This window comes from Pongo pygmaeus, chromosome 8 (assembly GCF_028885625.2).
Source record: "Pongo pygmaeus isolate AG05252 chromosome 8, NHGRI_mPonPyg2-v2.0_pri, whole genome shotgun sequence".
In the NCBI taxonomy this organism is placed as follows: domain Eukaryota; kingdom Metazoa; phylum Chordata; class Mammalia; order Primates; family Hominidae; genus Pongo; species Pongo pygmaeus.
Window position 1 is genome coordinate 45,879,289 of NC_072381.2, and position 8,908 is coordinate 45,888,196.

At 40.1% G+C, this 8,908-nt stretch overlaps 1 pseudogene; it reads right to left on the reverse strand.

Annotated features, from left to right (window-relative positions):
- Window positions 1–221: 221 nt before the first annotated feature.
- LOC129006304 (zinc finger protein 25-like) lies at window positions 222–1,360 on the reverse strand (annotated as a pseudogene).
- Window positions 1,361–8,908: the final 7,548 nt, after the last annotated feature.

An 8,908-nucleotide genomic window follows, 5' to 3' on the forward strand; every position in this document is an offset into this window, starting at 1 on the left:
ATGTCTACAGCTGGCTGCCCTGACAGAAAATGTCTTGACATTCGTTTTACTTACAGAATTTCTCTCCTGTGTGATTTCTATGTTGTAAAATAAAAGTATGACTTCTGAAAGGTTTCCCTCCTGTTTTACAATTTGCATGACTTCTGCCATCTATATTATCTAATATTTAGAAAAGTCTACAATATGATAAAATTTTCTCCCAAATGTATATAATTTCTCTCTATGTATTTGCTGATACACAGAGAGAGCAAAGATTGTAGCTGAAAATTTTCCTATATTGAGGCCATTCATTAGGTGTACCTCTTGTGTGAATTATCTGATTGTTTTGAAGGATGAATTCAGTCAAGAGAATTTCCCAACTCATCTTACTTCTCAGCCTTCCTCTTCTTTGTGAGTGTCTTCTGATGTGCAGTGAGTTGTGACTTCTGGATAAAGGTTTCCTCACACTCCTAACACTCATAGGACTTCTCCCCTGTGTGTTTTCTCTGATGTATAATAAAATGTGACTTCTGAGAAAAGGACTTCCCACATTCCTTGCATGCATAGGGCTTCTCTCCTGTGTGAGTCTTTTGATGTAATCTGAGGACTGAATTCACAGAGAAAGATTTGCCACATTCTGTGCATTCATAGGGCTTCTCCGCTGTGTGTTTTCTCTGATATTAACTGAGGCCCGATTTATAGTAAAAGGTTTTCCCACATTTATTACATTCAAAGGGTTTCTCCCCTGTGTGAGTTCACTGATGTACTGTGAGGGCTGACTTCTGGTAGAAGCATTTCCTGCGTTCCTTACATTCATAGCGTTTCTCTCCTATGTGAGTTCTCTGATGAGTTTTGAGGTGTGAATTCCTAGAGAAGAATTTCCCACATTCCTTACATTTATAGGGTTTCTCCCCTGTGTGTGTTCTCTGATGTACTGTGAGGTGTGACTTCTACAAAAAGGCTTTCCCACACTCCTTACAGTCATAGGGTTTCTCCCCTGGGCGTGTTTTCTGACGTACCATGAGGTATGCCTTCACATAGAAGAACTTCCCACATTCAGTACATTCAAAAGGTTTCTCCCGTGTGTGTTTTCTGATGTTCTATGAGATGTGGTTTCTGGTAGAAGGATTTCTCACACTGATTACATTCGTAGGGTTTCTCTCCTGCGTGGGTTTTCAGATGTCTGCTGAGAGATGATAGGTGGTAAAATATTTTCTTACATTCTTTACACTCATAGGTTTTATCTCTAGTGTGAATTTTCTGATGTCTTGTGGAGGTCTTCGCTTTTAGAGAAAGATTTCCCACATTTATCACAGTCATAAGATTTCTCCTTTGAGTGAGTATGCTGATGTACTATGAGGGTAAGGGAGGAGACCACCCCTCATATTGTCTTATGCCCAATTTCTGCCTCCGAAGAAAGAAAAAGTAAAAACTAAAAGGCAGAAATGATATCCACAAGCAGACAGCTCGGCACCACACCCTGGGCCTGATAGTTAAAGACTGACCCCGACCTAATTGGTTATGTTATCTATAGATTACAGACATCGTACAGAAAAGCACTGTGAAAATCCCTATTCTGTTTTGTTCCGATCTAATTACCGGTGCATGCAGCCCCCAATCACGTACCCCCTGCTTGCTTAATCTATTATGACCCTCTCAAGTGTACCCCCTTAGAGTTGTGAGCCCTTAAAAGGGACAGGAATTGCTCACTCGGGGAGCTCAGCTCTTGAGACAGGAATCTTGCCTATGCCTCAGGCTGAATAAATCCCTTCCTTCTTTAACTTGGTGTCTGAGGAGTTTTGTCTGCTGCTCTTCCTGCTACAAGGGCAGACTTCTGGCAGAAGAACTTCCCACATTCCTTACATTCATAGGCTTTCTCTGTGGTATGAGTTTTCTGATGTTTTGTGAGTTCTCCATTCCTAGACAGAAAGTTTCACATTCATTAATGTGTAAGACTTTTAAGGCTTTTTCCCCCACACTAGGTGTATTTTCCAAGTACCTCTAAGGACTGATTTCTAGAGATGTTCCCATATTTATTGGATCCATAGGGTTTCTCCACTGTGAGTATTCTCTGACCTGCACTGTAGTTTAACATTTGGTAAGGTGAATCTGCATTTGCATTCTATTCACAGGGTCTCTCAATTGCCTGCTTTCTATTTTGTGTAATAAAGACTCCCTTTATTATTTAATTCAGAAGTGTAAAAAAACTACTTCAAAGTTTCAATCATCCGATCCTGCACAAGGTCTCTATGAAAAAGGGCATTTCCATTTGGATTACATTCCTTGGGATTTGCTCTGCAGTGTTAGTTTTCTCACGTTTAGTATTAACTAGTGCCCTCCCATTTCTAGTAACTCCTTCAAGACTCTTGCCTACAAACCTTTTATCTTAAACATTAATTCTTGAACTTGCCTTGAATTTCCAGCTTGGCTTTCCTGGTATCTTGCTTCTAGATCATGAATGCTCCATAGTCTTCTACAAGGGAATCAAAAATGTAATACTTTATAAATATTACACATTAATATTGTCATAGCATTGATTCTTAGGCTTCAGGCCAATTTCTCATAATGAAAGAACCTCCAATGCAAATTTCCTCTAGCCCATTGTTTTGGGGAAAAAAAACTAAAACAAACACTAAAAACTGCTGTCACACACAGAAGAAGGAACCTAGTTGTAGACCCATGTACTCGGACATTTTTACAAATATGACCTTAAGAGCTTGGAGGCAAAAGTTAAAGACAAAAAAAAAGAACCGGGAGAGGAGAACACAGGACATTCAAAGTGTTGCTGAGTGGGAGTGTGGGAAGTATAGAGAATGCTGTGAGCTCCTTAAGGACCATGAACAGTAAGCAGGTTAAGAAAAACCCCTGGACAACATTGTTCCCTGGAATTACATGGAAAAGATTAAACTGGAAGAAGGAGCTAAAGTATAGGTCTTTATTCCCTCAAACTAGACTACTGTGCTAGGATTCCTAGTAGTTAGCAGACAAACTTCTACTTTATTTCCTCTTCATCCATCCACAGCAATCTAGGTGTCAATACTAAAGTGACTTTCTCAGAACATCAGTTTCCTCATGCTTAGAGGAAGAGTCCTGTAGCTTGGGCTTTCACTCTCCATCTAGTTGGCTTTATTTTCAGGACAGGAAGATGGAGGACCACATATATATCCAAAAGGAAGGATTTGAAGGATTTTCTTAAAAGCATCGGGATAAGCCATTTATACAAGGATGAATTCCTAGTTGTACCACCAGAGATTTTCAGTCCTGAACATATCTGGACCACCAAATCCTGCACTTCTAAAGCACTTGTTACTCATGACTCAACACTAATCTTGAATTTCGTTTTCATATCTTGCTTTCTCCATCTCTGCTTCCAATTTACTACAGAATCTTTAAAGTTTCAATTATTGAACATCATTCTAAAATCTTTAGTGACCTTCATATTTATGCATCTTTAAATGCATGAAAGCAAGTGAAAGATTATCAGCAGAGGCTTGGGGTTGGAATTTCATAGTAATGGTGGGGAATACATAAGAAAAGTCACTTGATAAGGACTTATGCAACGTTAACTCAGATACACATGAAATAAGATCATATGTATGGGCCGGGAATGTTGGCTTATGCCTGTAATCCCAGCACTTTGGGAGGCCGAGGCGGGTGGATCACGTGAGGTCAGGAGTTCGAGACCAGCCTGATCAACATGGTGAAACTCCACCTCTACTAAAAATACAAAAATTAGCTGGGCCTGGTGGCGGGCACCTGTAATCCGAGCTATTCAAGAGGCTGAGGCAGGCAAATCACTTGAACCGGAGAGGTGGAGCTTGCAGTGAGCCGAGATCACACCACTGCACCCCAGCCTGGGCAATAGAGTGAGACTCCCTCTCAAAAAAAAAAAAAAAAATCTTATGTTTGGAAAACATTTAAAAGCATAGTAAAATGGAGATTAACAGGTGCTTGCGGGCCACAGGGAGAAATAAGTTGCACAGGCAAGAGAGGGCCAGACTAGTTCTTGACAGAAAATTCATTTAAATAAATATTACTAATACCTCCTTACCCTTCTAAGATTTTTATTTTGTCTAAATGCCTTAATACTAAATGACTTAATACTGAGTCAGTATTAAGTATACCATGCAGACTTCTGGCAGTGTACATCTGCTGCATTACACATCTACTGTGGGAATTTAAATCAACAATTTGGTAGGTATGATATCAACAACTTGGTAGGTATGATATCTATGGTGGGTATAAACCTGTGGTAGGTATATATCTTGGTACGTATATATCTACGGTAGGGTGTAGGACCAAAATTAGTTAGAAGGTTACAGTGTAAAGTCAAGGGACAGGACAAGAAATTCTCAATCTGTCTTTTGGACCAGTAAAATATATTTTGCATACACACTTAACAAATAAATCTCTGCTTATTAATACATTACATACATTTGCATGTATTAATGTTTATTAAGAATTAAGGGGGTGGGTGTGGTGGCTCAGGTCTGTAACACCAGCTACTTGAGAGGGTGATGTGGGAGAATTGCATGAACGTGGGAAGTCAAGACTGCAGTGAGACACAGCAAGACTCTATCTAAAAAAAAAAAAAAGGCTGGACACAGTGGCCCACACCTGTAATCCCACCACTTTCGGAGGCCAAAGCAGGTGGATAACCTGAATGCAAGAGTTTAAGGCCAGCCTGGCCAACATGGCAAAACCCCATCTCTACTAAAAAATACAAAAATTCACCGGGCGTGGTGGCATGCACCTGTAGTCCCAGCTACTCAGGAGGCTGAGCCAAGAGAATGGCTTGAACCTGGGAGGCAGAGGTTGCAGTGAGCCAAGATCACGCCACTGAACTCCAGCTTGGGTGACAGAGCAAGACTCCATCTCAAAAAAATAATAATAATAAATTTAACAAGTTTGTTTTTGTTTATATAAAAGAAAACATAAATAGATATTCTGCTGTTTCATACTACGTGAAAAGTCTTATATATCTCTGGGAGGCTCACCATTCACTGTGTAGATGAAAATACGGAGACACCAGGAGCCACCGAACAGACATGTCAAGTAAGCACTGGAGTTATAGGGGTAAATGAGTGGTTTAGGAGAAAACTTTAATGTAGGCAAATGGCACATTAGAAAAATCAGAAAAACATTTATATGAAAGCAATAGCAGTGGGGGAAAGAAGTATAACACGACTTTGTAATTAATTGGAAATTAGTTAATAACCACTGGGAGAAAGGGGGAGGGCAGCTCCCATAGTGTCTCGCTTGTGGGTACAGTCATAGTGTCAATTATTTTCATTCCTTTACTTTTATTGGTAGAACTGTTTAACGCTATTAAATTTCCTCTAATCATTGCTTTATTTATATTCCATGAAATCTGAAGGACATTATTTTTACTTGCAGAACATCTTGGCTGGATATAAATTCTTGGTTCATTTTTTTTCTTTTTCTTTTGAGATGGAGTCTGGCTCTGTCTCCCAGGCTGGAGTGCAATGGCACAATCTTGGCTCACTGCAACCTCCGCCTCCCAGGTTCAAACGATTCTCCTACATCAGCCTCCCAAGTAGCTGGGATTACAGGCGCCTGCCACCACGCCCGGCTAATTTTTGTATTTTTAGTAGAGATGGGGTTTCGGCATGTTGGCCAGGCTGGTCTCGAACTCCTGACCTCAGGTAATCTGCCCGCCTTGGCCTCCCAAAGTGCTGGGATTACCAGCATGAGCCACCGCGCCCAGCCCGTTTTTTATTTATTTATTTATTTTGACAAGGAGTCTCGCTCTGTCACCCAGGCTGGAGTGCAGTGGCACGATCTCAGCTCACTGCAAGCTCTGCCTCCCGGGTTCACGCCATTCTCTTGCCTGAGCCTCCCGAGTAGCTGGGACTACAGGCACCTGCCACCACGCCTGGCTCTTTTTTTACAAACTAACATTATTGTGTGGCAACAAGGAAGTCTGCAAATGAAAACAGGAATACAAGGAAAAGGATAAGTTGGGCAGGAGTTAATGAGTTGAAGTTTGTTTATCTGTGCTTAAAGTGACTGTGGAACACAAAGCTGGAATTGTCCATTTTGGGAGATACACATGTAAGTTTCCACAAACAGAATTTTCAAATATATAAAAAATAGAGTTCTAGAAGAGCCCAAAAAAGAAGCTGTGGGGGCTGGGTGTGGTGGCTCACGCCTGTAATCCCAGCACTTTGGGAGGCCGAGGCAGATGGATCACGAGGTCAGGAGATCAAGACCATCCTGGTTAACACGGTGAAACCCCGTCTCTACTAAAAATACAAAAAAAAAAAAAAAAAAAATTAGCCAGGCGTGCCAGCTACTTGGGAGGCTGAGGCAGGAGAATGGCGTGAACCTGGGAGGCAGAGCTTGTAGTGAGCCAAGATAGCACCACTGCACTCTTGCCTGGGCGACCGAGTGAGACTGCATCAAAAAAAAAAAAAAAAATTAGAAGCTGTGGGAACAGCAATATCTGAGATAATGGCAGGAGGCTAGGCCCAGACCATGGAGCCTGAGAGAACTTCTCTAAACATAAGAGGCCAGGAGGAGTATCTAGGAAACCAAAGAAAGGGAGACTTACAAATAAGGGACAGTTTTAGTTCAAAATCCAAATGTAAAGAGTCCAAATTAGCATAACCACACACCAGCTCAGCAAAGGAGTGAAATCTGTAATAAGTAAGCAGGCCTTTTGAGAAATTTTGGAAATATCTAGAATTCCTAAGACTAGATAAGAGAATCCAGCTCTTGGACACACAGCCTAAAAAAGAGCTTCGTGTAAATTTCTATGCTCAGAGTCAAAGGGCTGGGGTTTGGCAAGGACAGAAGGATGACTGATAGGAAAATTATTAAAGACTCCCCACTTAAAAAACAACAACAACAAAAACCAAAGAGCATCCAGTATAAAGCAAGAGCTGATAAAAAGACTCCACCACATAATGATACCAGGGTCAATTGGGCAACATGATTACTTCAACGGGGTCCCTAAATATGGGTACAATACAGACAAAAAGAGAAACACAAAATTGTGTTATATACACACATAGATATTTTATTCTGTTGAAATACATCTGTGTTTTTTTAAAGCAACACTTCTCTTTCTGTCAAAACATAAAGTACTAGTTTCTTAAATGACAGCAATTCTATTTCAGCAATTAAGAGATTACCTAAGAGAATAAGGACAAAACTGACATACGACTTTTCATATGTAGAACCAAATGCCAAAGACAAAGAAAAAATACCCACAAAGGATAAAGGTTTTGAACCTAGAATTCCATGCCCTGCCAAATTTTTCATTCAAGGATAAAAAAAGATGTTTTCATAAATACAAAGATGTTAAAAGCATACAAACGATGCACTAATTTTGCAAGGCATTCTAGAATATACTTAATAGAAACTACAAAAAAATCACATGGCAACCAGATATAAAAGCTAACAGGGCCAGGTGCGGTGGCTCATGCCTGTAATCCCAGCACTTTGGGAGGCCAAGGCGGGAGGATCACCTGAGGTCGGGAGTTCGAGACCAGCCTGACCAACATGGAAAAACCCCATCTCTATTAAAAATACAAAATTAGCCAGGTATGGTGGCTCATGCCTGTAATCTCAGTTACTTGGGAGGCTGAGGCAGGAGAATTGCTAGAACCCAGGACACGGAGGTTGTGGTGAGCCGAGATCGTGGCATTGCACTCCAGCCTGGGCAACAAAGATTGAAACTCTGTCTCAATTAAAAAAAAAAAAAAAAAGCTAACAGATGGCCAAGCGCAATGGCTCATGCCTGTAATCCCAGCACTTTGGGAGGTTGAGGCATGTGGATCACAAGGTCAGGAGTTCAAGACCAGCCTGGCCAAGATGGTGAGACCCCCATCTCTACTAAAAATACAAGAAATTAGCCGGGCATGGTGGCAGGTGCCTGTAATCCCAGCTACTCAGGAGGCTGAGGCAGAGAATTGCTTGAACCCAGGAGGCAGAGATTGCAGTGAGCCAAGACCACACCACTGCAGTCCAGCCTGGGTGAGAGAGCGAAACTCTGTCTCAAAAAATAAAAAAAGCTAACGGCTATGTTAGAATAAGAACTTATTTCTCATATAGCCATAATAGGAAACTATAAAATTTAAAATGGACTGCTTACAGAAGAAGGGAGAAGGAAAAGACTATTTTGTACACTAAACTGTCCTTCAAAGATACTTCTAAATATGTTAACAAAGTGCTCACATCTTTTCGTAAAATATTCACTGAAAGACCATTTTCTGGGCCAGAAAAATATCTTAAACTAAAAGAATTGAAATCTACCAAATACATTCTCTGAACACAGTAGACTTAAACTAGAATCAGTAACAGAAACTTATCTGTAATGTCATCAAATACTTGAAAATAATAGGTGAGCACTTTGTTTAATGTTATTGGAAAATAACATTTGAAGTTGGTTCTCTGAAAAAACTAAGAAAGCTGATAAACCTATATCCAGAATGACCAAGATAAAAAATACGTGTTAACAATATCAGAAATAAAAAGGAGAATAGTCACTATAGGCCCCACGAACAGTAAGAGGATAATAAGAGAATACTAAGAACCAGTGTATGTGCATACATTTGACAACTTAGATTAAATGGATTAATTCCTTGAAAGAAGATAACTACCAAAACTCACTCAGGAAGAAATATCTAAGATAAATAATCCTAGTATCAATTATATTAAATAAACTGAATCTGTAGTTAAAAACCTTTCAACATGAGTGACTTCATGAGAAATGGTAACTTCGGGAGCTTTAAGAATTGGTCCCTCCACTGAAGCAACCATTAAAGCTCACAAAAACTGATAGAATCAACTTTTTGGAACTCTAGAATCTTTTTTTTTTTTAAACCATCAACCGGTGGAGTACTTTTTTTTCTTTTCTTTTTTTTTTTTTTTTTTTTTTGAGACAGAGTCTTACTCTGTCACC